Source organism: Photinus pyralis, unplaced genomic scaffold (genome assembly GCF_008802855.1).
Source record: "Photinus pyralis isolate 1611_PpyrPB1 unplaced genomic scaffold, Ppyr1.3 Ppyr1.4_unclustered_Scaffold5376, whole genome shotgun sequence".
Taxonomy (NCBI): domain Eukaryota; kingdom Metazoa; phylum Arthropoda; class Insecta; order Coleoptera; family Lampyridae; genus Photinus; species Photinus pyralis.
In genome coordinates this window covers 1,618-13,808 of record NW_022171767.1, presented here as the reverse complement: position 1 = coordinate 13,808, position 12,191 = coordinate 1,618, and the positions used below count along the sequence as shown (strand labels likewise).

The window sequence follows — 12,191 nt, the reverse complement described above, 5'->3', positions numbered from 1 at the left end:
ATTTTCAAGAAATTTTTACACGACTCTCGAATTCCGAAGACGCGATTTTTACGATGGGCCGCTCCCCCGGGAAAATTCGTCTTCACCCCTCCGCTGCCACCCCCCAAAATCGCACCTCCGAAGAAAAATTCGCCGAGGGTCGCCCGTCGAACTGGAAAAATCGAGCTCGCGGATAGGGGGGGTAGGAGGGTCGAGGCTTTCGAGGTACTCGATCGCGAAAGTCGCGACTCCCCCCCGCGGGGGAGGACGCGCACGAGAAAACGGGAGCGGAAAGAGAGCGAAATTGCTCGAAAAGTAGCTCTACTTCCCCCCCTCGAAACGCGATCGATCGATAGTCCCGACCGTCCCGCGTGAGACGTACGGGGTCCCATTCAAAAACTATGGGCCGTTGGGGGGGGGGGGGGGCGCGAAGTTTGCCCTTATCGACGTCGCTCCGCTTTATCCCTCGCGCCGCGGAAACGAGACGACCTAAGAAACACTTACGATCGCTCAAATGCGGACCCGAACGACGGACCGTCCAAGTCAAATATGATGGGAAGACGCGCTCAACCTAATCTATCGTAATCGCGCCGCCGAGACCTTTCCAACGATACCTCACACGCCTTCGTACGACTTTCCGTTACCGAGATTCGCATTTTGGCGACGCCTGTCGACGTCACCCGACGCCGCCGTCGCCAACAGTCCAAACTGTGTCCTTCCCTCATCGACAACAAACGGGTCGCGAAACGTCGATAAAAAAATTTTGTCACAAACGAGTATATATATATACTCAATTTATATATATACAATCCCGTATCTACTCGTACGCGATCGATCTCCGAAGTTGTACGTATAAACCGGGAAAAATTTCGACCGCGTCTTCAGTAGGCGTCGGGCGTCAGCCTGTGGCCGAAGGGGGGGGCCCGTGTCGCTCGGGGGGCGGGGGTGTGCCTTTTTTTTCTAAGTCCACGCGCATGGATGCGTTTTAAAGGGCCGCGCATCTCTTAATATCTCCCTTATTTACCGGCCGATCTGGACCAAATTTAAACCGTAGCTGCGTCCGGCCGGGGGCTCGAAATGGGATTTTCAATTTTTTCCTATCCCCTCCCCTTTTCGAGATATCGACGTCTCTCTGTCGTCTTTCGACCTGCGACCTCGATACTTCGGAATCACGCGTTTCGCGACATTTCTAGACGATCTACGCAATAACCGTTTTTTGGATTTTTTATTAAAAACTTAAATCGCGATATCTCGAAAACGGAACGTCGTAGATAGGGGTTCCTGGGTGTCTTTAGAAAGTTCTCGACCTAATCTAACCGATGGGAGGGTCGAAATTTGGAAACTGAGATACCAGCTCGGAAATGAACCTCTCAATACTGAATATTTATCGAGATCGGACTATAAATAAAGGAAATATAACGATATGTAATTTGACACCATTGAAAACACTTAAAACGCGATATCTCGTATATTTACACACGTGCGCATACTGAGAGATCAATAATTATATGCTGCACCGCTCTTATAAAATATGACAATAGTAATTATTTGCCGCAACCAGCTATCGTGTATGTGCACCTATATACTAAAGTCACTAGATATAGAAAGTAACACAATCATCCGCCATTTTGGTGAAAATTTGCTGCCAACTTAAAAAAATTTAAAAATAAAAACTGAATATCAGTAATTTTTTATAGCCTAACTTCATAGTACTGTCATGTTTTATATAAATATAATCCCATCTCTAAACAGGTGATACAATCCCCAACATTAAAGTTACTAGAATTTTTTTTGAGCATTTGCCGTAACCAGGTATATGTGTTCCAATACAAAATATAACCTATAATTTCACAAACTATAATTTGTGATTCTTATTACTATCGTCCCTTTCAACACGGCTTTTTTCAAGACTACCAGTTTCTTTCGAATATTTACAAGGTGGGTAAATTACTTGTAAATTACAAACAAACGTTTTTTTAGTTGTAGCGTGTAATAGGCAATAGGTTTACTTCGACAAGCCTTTTACTTCTTAGAAGAGAATAAGATGCGTTTGCAGTTCTGTTTCCGTAATGGAACTAAAGACGTAAGTGAAGTTTGAGAGTACTCGATACGTTTGTGTATACAGGAGTTTCGATAAACGGATGTCAACCGTGACGAGGATTACAACAATATACGCCGAAATGCTCGTCGTTTACTTGAACGGCTTCGCATACAGGAAGTCTTGCTTCTGGGAAGTCACCTGGCCCCTTAGTGATTGCTAATAAGGCCTTTGTAAAAGATATTCTTGCTCGTCTTGAACAAAGTTGAAAAAAGCAACTGCGATAATTTGTCCCACTAACGGATATCTCATACGGAACGTGTGACACTATTGCCTGGAGAAAATTGTACTTCTATCCTTTAAAGTAACCGTGTTACAAGAACTCATCGTCTGGACTTGCAAAGTCCTAAAATATTGCATGCAAATTTACTAGATGTCAACGTATTCGAAACCGTTTACACACCATTGCCGAATTACGAGCAGATATAGAAGCTACCGTTTGAAGCATTATGCAACGGCACTTACATGCCGGCTTCGAAAACAAAGAAAAGAGTGGACCCCTGTCTTAATTATGGTGACGAGATCTTCGAACAGTTGTTTATAACATGTGATTTATCCAATTACTTCAATATTAACGATTTGTAAAAGAAATAAAATTGTTTCAATTGTTGTAGCAATTTCCTATTCGTATAATTTCACATCATTTGGAAACTTACAAGGTGATTAAATCTTTATTTGGGTTAAATATAATCATATGTCAAATGTTTAATTTGTTTTGAAGTTTAAGGTTATAAATTAGTATTGGTGCCCCGCGCCTATTGCGGCAAATATTTACTAACGTCATTATTTATTGAAGCGGCATAGTAAAGCACTGTTCGCACTGTATAGCACCACAGAATGTAACCGGCTATCCGCCATTTTGATCAAATAAAAACTGAATATCAGTAATTTTTTATAACCTAACTTCATAGTACTGTCATGTTTTATATAAATCATTGAACTATATACTCTATAATAATTTTTTTAAGACTTGCCAGACGGGTACGTTCAATGGAGAATATTTAGCTCGAATTATTAGCTATCAGATGCACCTTTCACCGTCCGAATCGATTGAAAAATAAAGGTTCTGGAAATTTTTTTGTAAAAAATACGTTAGTTCGTCTGTGCCAATTTTCTTTTATAATTTTTAAACTATAATTCGTAGTTATATACTTACAATGGGAAAAATTTAGCATAATTAGTACTCTATTTAAATTGACCTCTCCGAAGAAAATCGAAATCGCATTAATCCCGTGCCGAGAGGTTATATTTAATAAAAATTAGGGAGTCACGTCGATATTTAGATCCCCGTCGCGAATGTAGTTCATTCTACGACGGTGGCGCCACGTTATTTCCAGGTTCCATTGCGATCACGTTTCGTCTTGGGTGAAGTTTAGTAAATTTTTCATTTACGTTCATCGGTCCATTTATATTGTTTTTAATTGTTTATTTTATTGGTAAGTGAATTATGGTAAACGATCAAGTTATGGCGCACGTATTTTTTTAGATTTCGAAGACATTCTTCCACCTCGTGGAATTGGGATCTTCGTGGGATCATTTTACCCTCTTTTATCGTTTAATTTATCTTGTAAAGTGACAAATTCCTAGCAACAATGAAATTAAAAAATCTTTTGTTAATAGGATTTCAGGTTACCTTCAGTTCGACATCGGTATGGGGCCACCGAAGAAGTTGAAGGGGGCGGCTCTGAGTTCCCCCGTAATGCTAAAATTCTTAGACTAGGTATGTATAAATGTGATTCTATTGTCAGATTGATGAAAACTGTTTTTTAGAATGGAGCATTCGGTTTATTGGTTTATTAGCCCCCTAACCTAAGCTAACTAACTAACATCCAAACACTATCTTTCCTCGAACGAGCGGAGAAAGCGGAACTATCAGCGGAAATGACCTAAACAAAACACCCTATCCGAAAAATGAGCTGAAAGGGAACTATGTTGTTGTTAGGGAAGTATTATACACTACGTGTACACCCCTCAACGCAGTACGCCGTGGTACACGTCAGGGAATACTCCCCAATGGAAGTTGCGCTAAAAAGCACTACTTCCTAAGAAAATAGGAACCGCCGCAACGTTCAAATGAACCTACGCGGTTGAAATGTGGTATTATTTGAACGGTTATATTGGGCATGCGCCGATACAGAAGATGTATTTTTTTCAAATGGCGCCATCTATACAACTGTCACGGGAACTGTCAAAAAATCTGGGACATTACTATTTTATGTAAAATTAAAAAACACCATTTTTAAGGAAATTTAACGTGTTTTATCGTTGTTATGAAAATGTCATCGTAAACAAACCTACATTTGCACAATTTCGAGTAATCGACTTGATGTCGACCAAAAATTCATGCCGATGTGCATGTTGCTACGTAGCATAAAGACATTTACGATAGAAATGGTATGAAAATTTATTATTGATGTAACAAATTATCCGTGTTCTTCAAGAAGAAGTCCTATAGGAGGTTATTCATCAGTTTATATTCCGGTTAGAGCAAAAAGTATGTCCAAGATTCTAGCGGAAACGAAAGCATTTCGTCACATGAAATATTCATGCTTAGGAAGGTAGCGAAGGATTAGTTTTAGTTCGTTACCTTCCACTTTTATTTCTACATGTCCACATAGTCTACTAGTATTAAAGCGACCACCTATTACCACTTGGTCCAAACAGCGAACTACGATATCATTATAAAAAGGTATAAAAGCTCGTACTTCAAATATACTTATTACCATTGAAGGACACGATACTGTAATATACAGCACCTTAAGTTATCCAATACTTGCTTGAGGATGAAGTCCATTTGTAAAGAATCTCCTATGGAAAGGCACGTGAATTACTACCTACGAAACACTATAGGTTCCAACAAAATTGTAAAAACTTCTTTGTCTTAAAATTTTTATGCTTTCCTGTACATATTATAAGGATTGTGTTAGATATCGTGAACAATTTTAAAAATCATCATATTTCCATGCCTAATACATTCATAAACAACAAATAAAATAAGGAATACTACACAAACTCCTCACGACCACTCAAAATGATCCAATTATTTTCATGGATTTCTATTATAGCATGTAAACTCTGTACGTGGAGAAATCGTAAAGAAAATTCTCCCGATGAGGATGAACCTGTTCTACAGGAGGCTAAAACAACCCCGAGTGTACAAACAGGCTGAGTAGAAAAATCACTTTGTATAGGTGTTGCTTCCACAAAAAAAAAACAAAAATATTACTCACAAATTCAAAAAAATTATCAAATCAGTCTGCTTAGTAGCATGTTCTTACCACGCCAAAACTGAAACTGAGAAATTGTCGTTGTTGAACACTGAACAATGCGAGGTTTTTTATACCTACATATTTTATATAGACTTCTTTAAAAAACTGAAAATGAAAGGTGTGGCATCAAACAGCTTGGGACGTTAGGTTATTTGAAGATTTTTAAAAATTTTGTTTAACTTTTTTGAAAGACAAATTCAAACAAAAATTATAAATGAAGCTAAATCGAATGTGACATCAATCTGCGTTGGACATTAGGTTATTTGTATGTTGAAGAAATTTTTTTAAACTTTTTTCGTAATACAAATTCAAACAACAATTATAAATGAAGCTAAACAAAATGTGACACCAAGCAGCTTTGCACATTAGGTTATTTGTAAGTTTAAGATATTTTTTTTAACTTTATTAGAAATAAAAATTCTTAATAACCCTTCCCCAACTAAGTAAAGTAACCGAAGACTTCGATTCTTAACACACGCGCCTCGTATACCAATGCCGAGCGAGCCGAAGGCGAGTTCGGCATCACTTTGGCCCTCCCTTAGCTTGGGGCATTAGGTTATTTGTAGATTTAGGAATTTTTTTTTAACTTTTTTACAAATTCAAACAAAGATTCTCGACTCGGCATAACTCGAGCTCGCCGTTCTCGCGACGAAAACGGCTCGCATTTTTCCTCCATCAATGTCGAACGAGCCGAAGGCGAGTTGAGCTTCACGAGGGCTCTCCCGTAGACCCGGCTTTCCCCGTTCGCGGCGGCAAACGACGCTTACTTACGGCCCTACACGCGCCCACCTTTCCCGTCATTCATCTAAACTTAATAAAAAAACGGAGATCCTTGCGAAAACGTAGTTCTATAACAAAATACTGATTCGCTGACATTAGTTTCGGCATTTTCTTACCGCACCAAAATTGAAACTGAGAAATTATCTTTGTTGAGCACTGAACAGTGCGAGGCGAAGCCGAGCTATGCACCGTTACGAATCAGAGTGAGGCGAGGCGGCAAAGCCGCCGGAGCCGAGCGGATGTCTCCTCAAAACCAAAAAGTGTTATCAAAATTAAATAATCTTATGTACAATTATGTGCGGATCTGGATTTTACAAGTTGAATCGAAATTTTAAAAAATTTACTTTGTATAGGTGATGTTCCAAAAAACGTATCCTCCTTTTTGGCGATATCTCTGCAAAATATACTCACTCTAGCGAAGTCTTAAAATGCGTAGCATTTTTACAAACACATACGCCGAGTTTGATTTAAAAAAAAATCAATATATTGGTGCTTTTTTGAGCCGAATCAAAATCCTTTTCCTTTCTTTTTCGCATTTTAAAAAATTCCGACGTCAATTAAAAACAACCCAAACTACAAAATCGCACAACGATCGAGTTAAAAAAAAAATTTACAAACGGAAAACCACAAAAAACGGCGTGTGATAACAAAACGCCGTGATCGGTAGGAGCGAGCGACGCGAGCTCCAATCCGATCTAGTTATATAAAATAAGAAAACAAGATGGGCCATCTGCGGCGAACAACTGTAGAGAGTGAGGAATGGAAGCCAAGCGAAATCAAAACGGCCCAAGAAAACGACCCAAGTTTAAAAACTGTTCTGAATTGGATGCGCCACGGACAAAGACCAGACTGGCAAGACATTAGCGCCACAAGTCCTGAAGTAAAGAGTTATTGGGGCCAATGGAATAGCCTGACTCTGAAAGACAACCTGTTGTATAGGACCCTTGAAAGTGAAGATGGCACCGATTCGACGCTGCAATTAGTAGTACCTAGAAGCAAAGTGTCGGAAGTATTGCGAAAATTGCATGACGGCGCTTCCGGAGGACACTTTGGTATTACGAAAACGTTGCAAAGGGTACGTGAGCGATTCTATTGGGTCAACCGTAAAGAAGATGTCCGGCGATGGTGTCAAAAATGTGAGTTATGTGCTACTGAAAACGGACCAGTTTCCAAGAAGAAGGCACCCATGAGGCAGTATAACGTTGGTAGTCCGATGGAACGAGTTGCTATCGATATCGCAGGACCGTTTCCCGAGACAGATGGCGGAAATAAATATATCCTTGTCGCTATGGATTATTTCACAAAGTGGACTGAAGCTTACGCCATTCCAAACCAAGAGGCAGCAACAGTTGCAGAAGTGTTGGTAAAGGAGTTCTTTACACGTTTTGGTGTTCCTATAGAAATCCATTCAGATCAAGAAAGGAACTTTGAATCGGCTTTGTTCCAAGATGTTTGTCGATTGGTAGGAGCCAATAAAACCAGAACAACACCTTTGCATCCTCAGTCAGATGGAATGGTTGAGAGAATGAATCGAACGATGGGTAAATATCTTTCAAAAGTCGTGGCAGAACATCAGAAAAATTGGGACTAGTACCTCCACCTGTTCCTTATGGCATATCGATCAGCCGTCAACGAGACCACGGGTCAGACTCCTGCCTGCCTTATGTTGGGTCGTGAACTACGCCTTCCATGTGACCTCGAGTTTGGGCGTAAACCCATGAAGAATATGTCGCAGGTGAAAATTATGTTGACCAACTAAAGGCGAAGATGAATGACATTCACGACTTGGCTAGAAGTCATATTCAGATTGCCAGCGATCGCATGAAAAATCAATACAACCTCCGCTCGGCCAATGAAACTTTTGAAGCTGGAGATCTGGTATGGCTGCACAATCCACAGAGGCGAAGAGGTCTTTCTCCCAAGCTACAAAGACAATGGGAAGGTCCGTATGAGGTGATCAAGAAAATAAATGACGTGATATATCGTATCAGAATGAACCACCGGAAACCGAAAGTTGTCCACATTAATCGACTCGCACGATATGCCGGATCCAACAACAACGAAGAAGTTAGAGGTATTCGAGAAGAGGAACGCAGCTTTAACTATTTTATGTCAAATTACGCCCAGCGGAAGAAAGCTCGATTTGGCGTTACTCAGGAAATTTGTCAAAATATTTTTGAGCTTCCGGTTAACGTTTCCATCGCCCATTGTGTCGCCGAAGACCTTCGCATGAGTGGAGGTATAGCTTCCGTATTCCGGAAAAGATTTGGAAGAATAGACGAGTTGTTAAAGCAAAGACCACGAGTGGGTAAAGTACTGCGCTTGGAAGATAGTCAACGCTCTTTGTTCTACTTGGTTTCAAAGAAAACGTCAGAAGGCAAACCCACCTATGAAAACCTCTGGTCTGCTTTAAAAAACTTGAAGAAACTCATGGCATACTATGACATAAATAGCTTGGCGATGCCGAAGATTGGATGTGGTTTAGATGGGTTGGACTGGAAGATAGTGCGAACCATGATCGAAGTGATTTTTAGAAACACTAGCGTTCGAATTACAGTATGCTGCTTCAACCCACAGGGGACGACCCTCCGCACAACTGTGGACTGTTACTTTTTCAAGAAAGGTGTTTGTCGAGCAGGCTCTGACTGCAGATTCCGACACGAGGCATTAAAAAGTAATACTAACGCAGTTTCTGAACGAGACGTCCAGAATTAAGAAGGGGGCAGTGTAACGGAAATGCTCCAGAATTCTCTGGAATGTTCTACGCGTATTCGAGAATGTACTGGACTTACATTGCTTGCGTGTATAAATGGTTGCGGACCGAACATCGCGGCAGTCTACTACCGAACGAGTACGGACGAAACATCGAGCGCGGAAATATAAATTGCGAAGTGTGTGTGATATAAATAATCGATATAAATTGTACGGTTTTTATAGTGTTTTAGTTTTGTTTAATAAATATTGATATAAATCGAACCCGAATTTATAAATAACGTTACAATATTTTATCGTTACATCCGCCACACAACACTTTTTTTAGTCGATAGCCGGAAAAATGGCATATTATTGCTTTCGTACTTCCGAGACTAAAGTGACTTCACTTCATTATGACAAGTCCTGAAGTGTCACTTTTTGTCCCGCCGGTATTAAATTTGGACGAAAATCCCGGAAGGATGATATTACTAACAAGGCAATTTGGGTAGGTTGTTCCACATTTTGTATGCGGCAACGCATCGTACTGCTGCTCATATAGTTTTTTGGATTTCGGTGGTATCAATTCTTTACCTAGTTTGGCTGCTTTTTATCAATATCAAATACACCTTTGTCACCCACCACCAAAATTATGGCACTAGCAATGACAGTTTCCAATTTATTTTTGTTACCATAGCATAGGGATTGTCGTACCAACGAAACGTTCCTATGGTAACTTGTTAAGCAGCGATTTTTTGAAAGAACGCGTTCTCTAACTCCTATCCATACATATTAAGTGCTTCAGTACGAAAAATATCATATATACCTTGGGACTGAAGTAGTGGTCTTAATCCCTCAGGTAAATTATGGCCCTCCCTTCGGTCGGGCCATAAACTTTACCTTCGGGATTAAAAGTACTACTTCAGTCCCGCGGTAGGTATACAGTGAATTTTTTTTAAATGCGAACATAGGAGCTTGCATGCAATGTAATTTCCCTATGTTCGATTTTAAAAAAAACACATCAATCTATGAGGTGTGCGCGGTTCACATTCCCAAATCGCACAAATTGTGTGACTATGAACAGCAACTCTATAGCCTTTATGATGAAGAGCACTCGGTAAGATTTTTTAAAGATGCCATGTGAGGCCATAACAACTTTAGGATACATTTTTCTTAAACTTACGATAACTTGACTTCACATGGCAGATGGCACGCGCTGACATCACAATTCATTGTGAACCAACCTTCAATTATTTGTAGGTCATGTGCACCTGGTATTCTACTAATTTGATCTATTCAATACATAAATGAAGAAAATAAGAAAATAAATACCGAAAACAATTACAATAAATGTTCGAAGTGTCCTCCTTGACATTCTAAGCAATAACCTAACCGATTTCGTAATTAAATTGGATGGTGGTATTTTTAAAAATGTGACAGCTGTCAATTGTATCTACTACTCATTTGAACTACTCAATAGATTGTTGTGTTTTTTTTAAATCGAACATAGGGAAATTACATTGCATACAAATTCCTGTTCCCATTTAAAAAAAATTCACTGTATAATATACTATTATCGGTTGCAGGCGGTATAATCCGTATAATCGTCCATAAATTGTCAAAAAGTTCGCTTGTAAACAACATCGTAACCACATTGATATATAAAATGACAAGTGAGTATGATAATATGACAAATGAGTAGTGTAATATTTTACCATACCATTAAACAAAACTATAGTTATAACATGGTTATAACTTTATTAGAAAAAATCCTCTGAGTAGGTACTACATTTACCGCAATTGTAGAAACCCAGAAATGGTTCTATTTCGTATGTTGTGGTCTCAAACCCATATATTTTTTGACGATTTCCACATAATTAATAGAGTCCTGTGGGATGAGAATGAAAAATCGAGATTTAGGTATAGGTTTTTGATTTGTTAATTGTAACAATAAGGACATCTTCACTTTTAACATCATTTGCGCCCAAACTGTAAAACGGCTGCTACCTAGAAAAAAAGCATTACAAGACAAGCATATACGTAAGTTTCTGACATGTTTGTACCTTGCACATGAGAAATTGATCGTATTTTCCCCAGTCCTGAAAATCGGCATATTTCATATCGAACTTTCGATTTAGTTGGAATTAAGAGACTTAAAAGCTTCGTTAGCACTTTCTCGTACGTTTTCAGGCGAATGTACAGTACCTACCTTAGACCATATAGTACTATATGGTCTAAGGTACCTACTCATTTTCTAATTAATCAGATGAAAAATTAGGTTTTGTTGATTAGCAACACTCGCAACCATAACAACCAAATTTTAACATAGCAACTGACATGTACGGCAACTTTGTTTGATGATTACGATAAAATTGTTTGGTTATCAAATTTACGAAATTGTCTTAAAAATAGGGGATTGTGCGCCTGCAACCGATAAAGTATTGAACAAACCGCTGATGTTATGGCAATCATAACAGCCTTAGATATCGTATAGCGTTTTCGATTGGCAAAACTCGTACTGCACGAGTGTTGCACGAGAAACTGAAGAAATCTATGTGAAAATTGCTCTCAATGGAACCATATTGAATAAAAACACTATAAGAAGCCTAACCCCGTGGAAATAAAGCGCGACAGAGATTGAACTGAGAATATAATGGGAACACTGTCAATTATGGTGCGCCGTTTTACTATTTATTATACATTTATAACGTATATGAAGATATTTAAATAACAATTGAATTGTTACCAACAAATTCAACATCTCAAAAAAATGTTAGCCAAATGTATGCAAATGTAAGAAATGTTAATATGGATTTCAGCGTTTGAATCCTAAAACACTACAAGATGACAGAGATGAATATTAAACATTGCCAATTTAATTGTCATGCATCAAAATAAATAGCAATTTCTATAAAAGATTTAAACACATAAGGCATTTATTTGGAACTGTCCAGCTATACCAGAAGTGAAATACATTTGCTGCTGTGTGTAATTGAATTGATATTAAATAAAATTGAGTCGAGAATGTTTGCATCCAAAAAAAATGTAAACCATTCTCATGCGTATATCAAATTAAATCGCATGCATTGAAATTCGTATATATGCACTTTAAAGAACAAACGTTATTCACGTATGGGATTAAAATAGATACCCGTTGCGACATTACCTATGGAAATGAAATTATTCGTAAGGTATGGCATAAAAATTAAATCGAAGTTTAAGATGTAGCATTGAATTCCAATGAATTTAATAGTGCATCTTTTAATTAAAATGAACGTCGAATGATTTTGTGAATCATTTCTATGCGATACACCGCATTAAAATACAGCGCATTTTAAATGTGCTTATACATACAATGGAAATTCGGTCTGCAT

The 12,191-nt window shown here is 38.7% G+C and overlaps 2 long non-coding RNA genes across 2 annotated transcripts; both read left to right on the top strand.

The window, feature by feature from the left end:
* The first annotated feature begins 1,363 nt into the window (after positions 1 to 1,363).
* Positions 1,364 to 2,686, top strand: LOC116182459. The gene is made up of 2 exons (XR_004147523.1): positions 1,364 to 1,917; positions 1,960 to 2,686. It is a non-coding gene; the product is annotated as an uncharacterized LOC116182459 (long non-coding RNA).
* Positions 2,687 to 3,180: 494 nt separating this feature from the next.
* LOC116182457 lies at positions 3,181 to 4,275 on the top strand. The gene is made up of 4 exons (XR_004147522.1): positions 3,181 to 3,513; positions 3,564 to 3,644; positions 3,698 to 3,797; positions 3,848 to 4,275. It is a non-coding gene; the product is annotated as an uncharacterized LOC116182457 (long non-coding RNA).
* Positions 4,276 to 12,191: the final 7,916 nt, after the last annotated feature.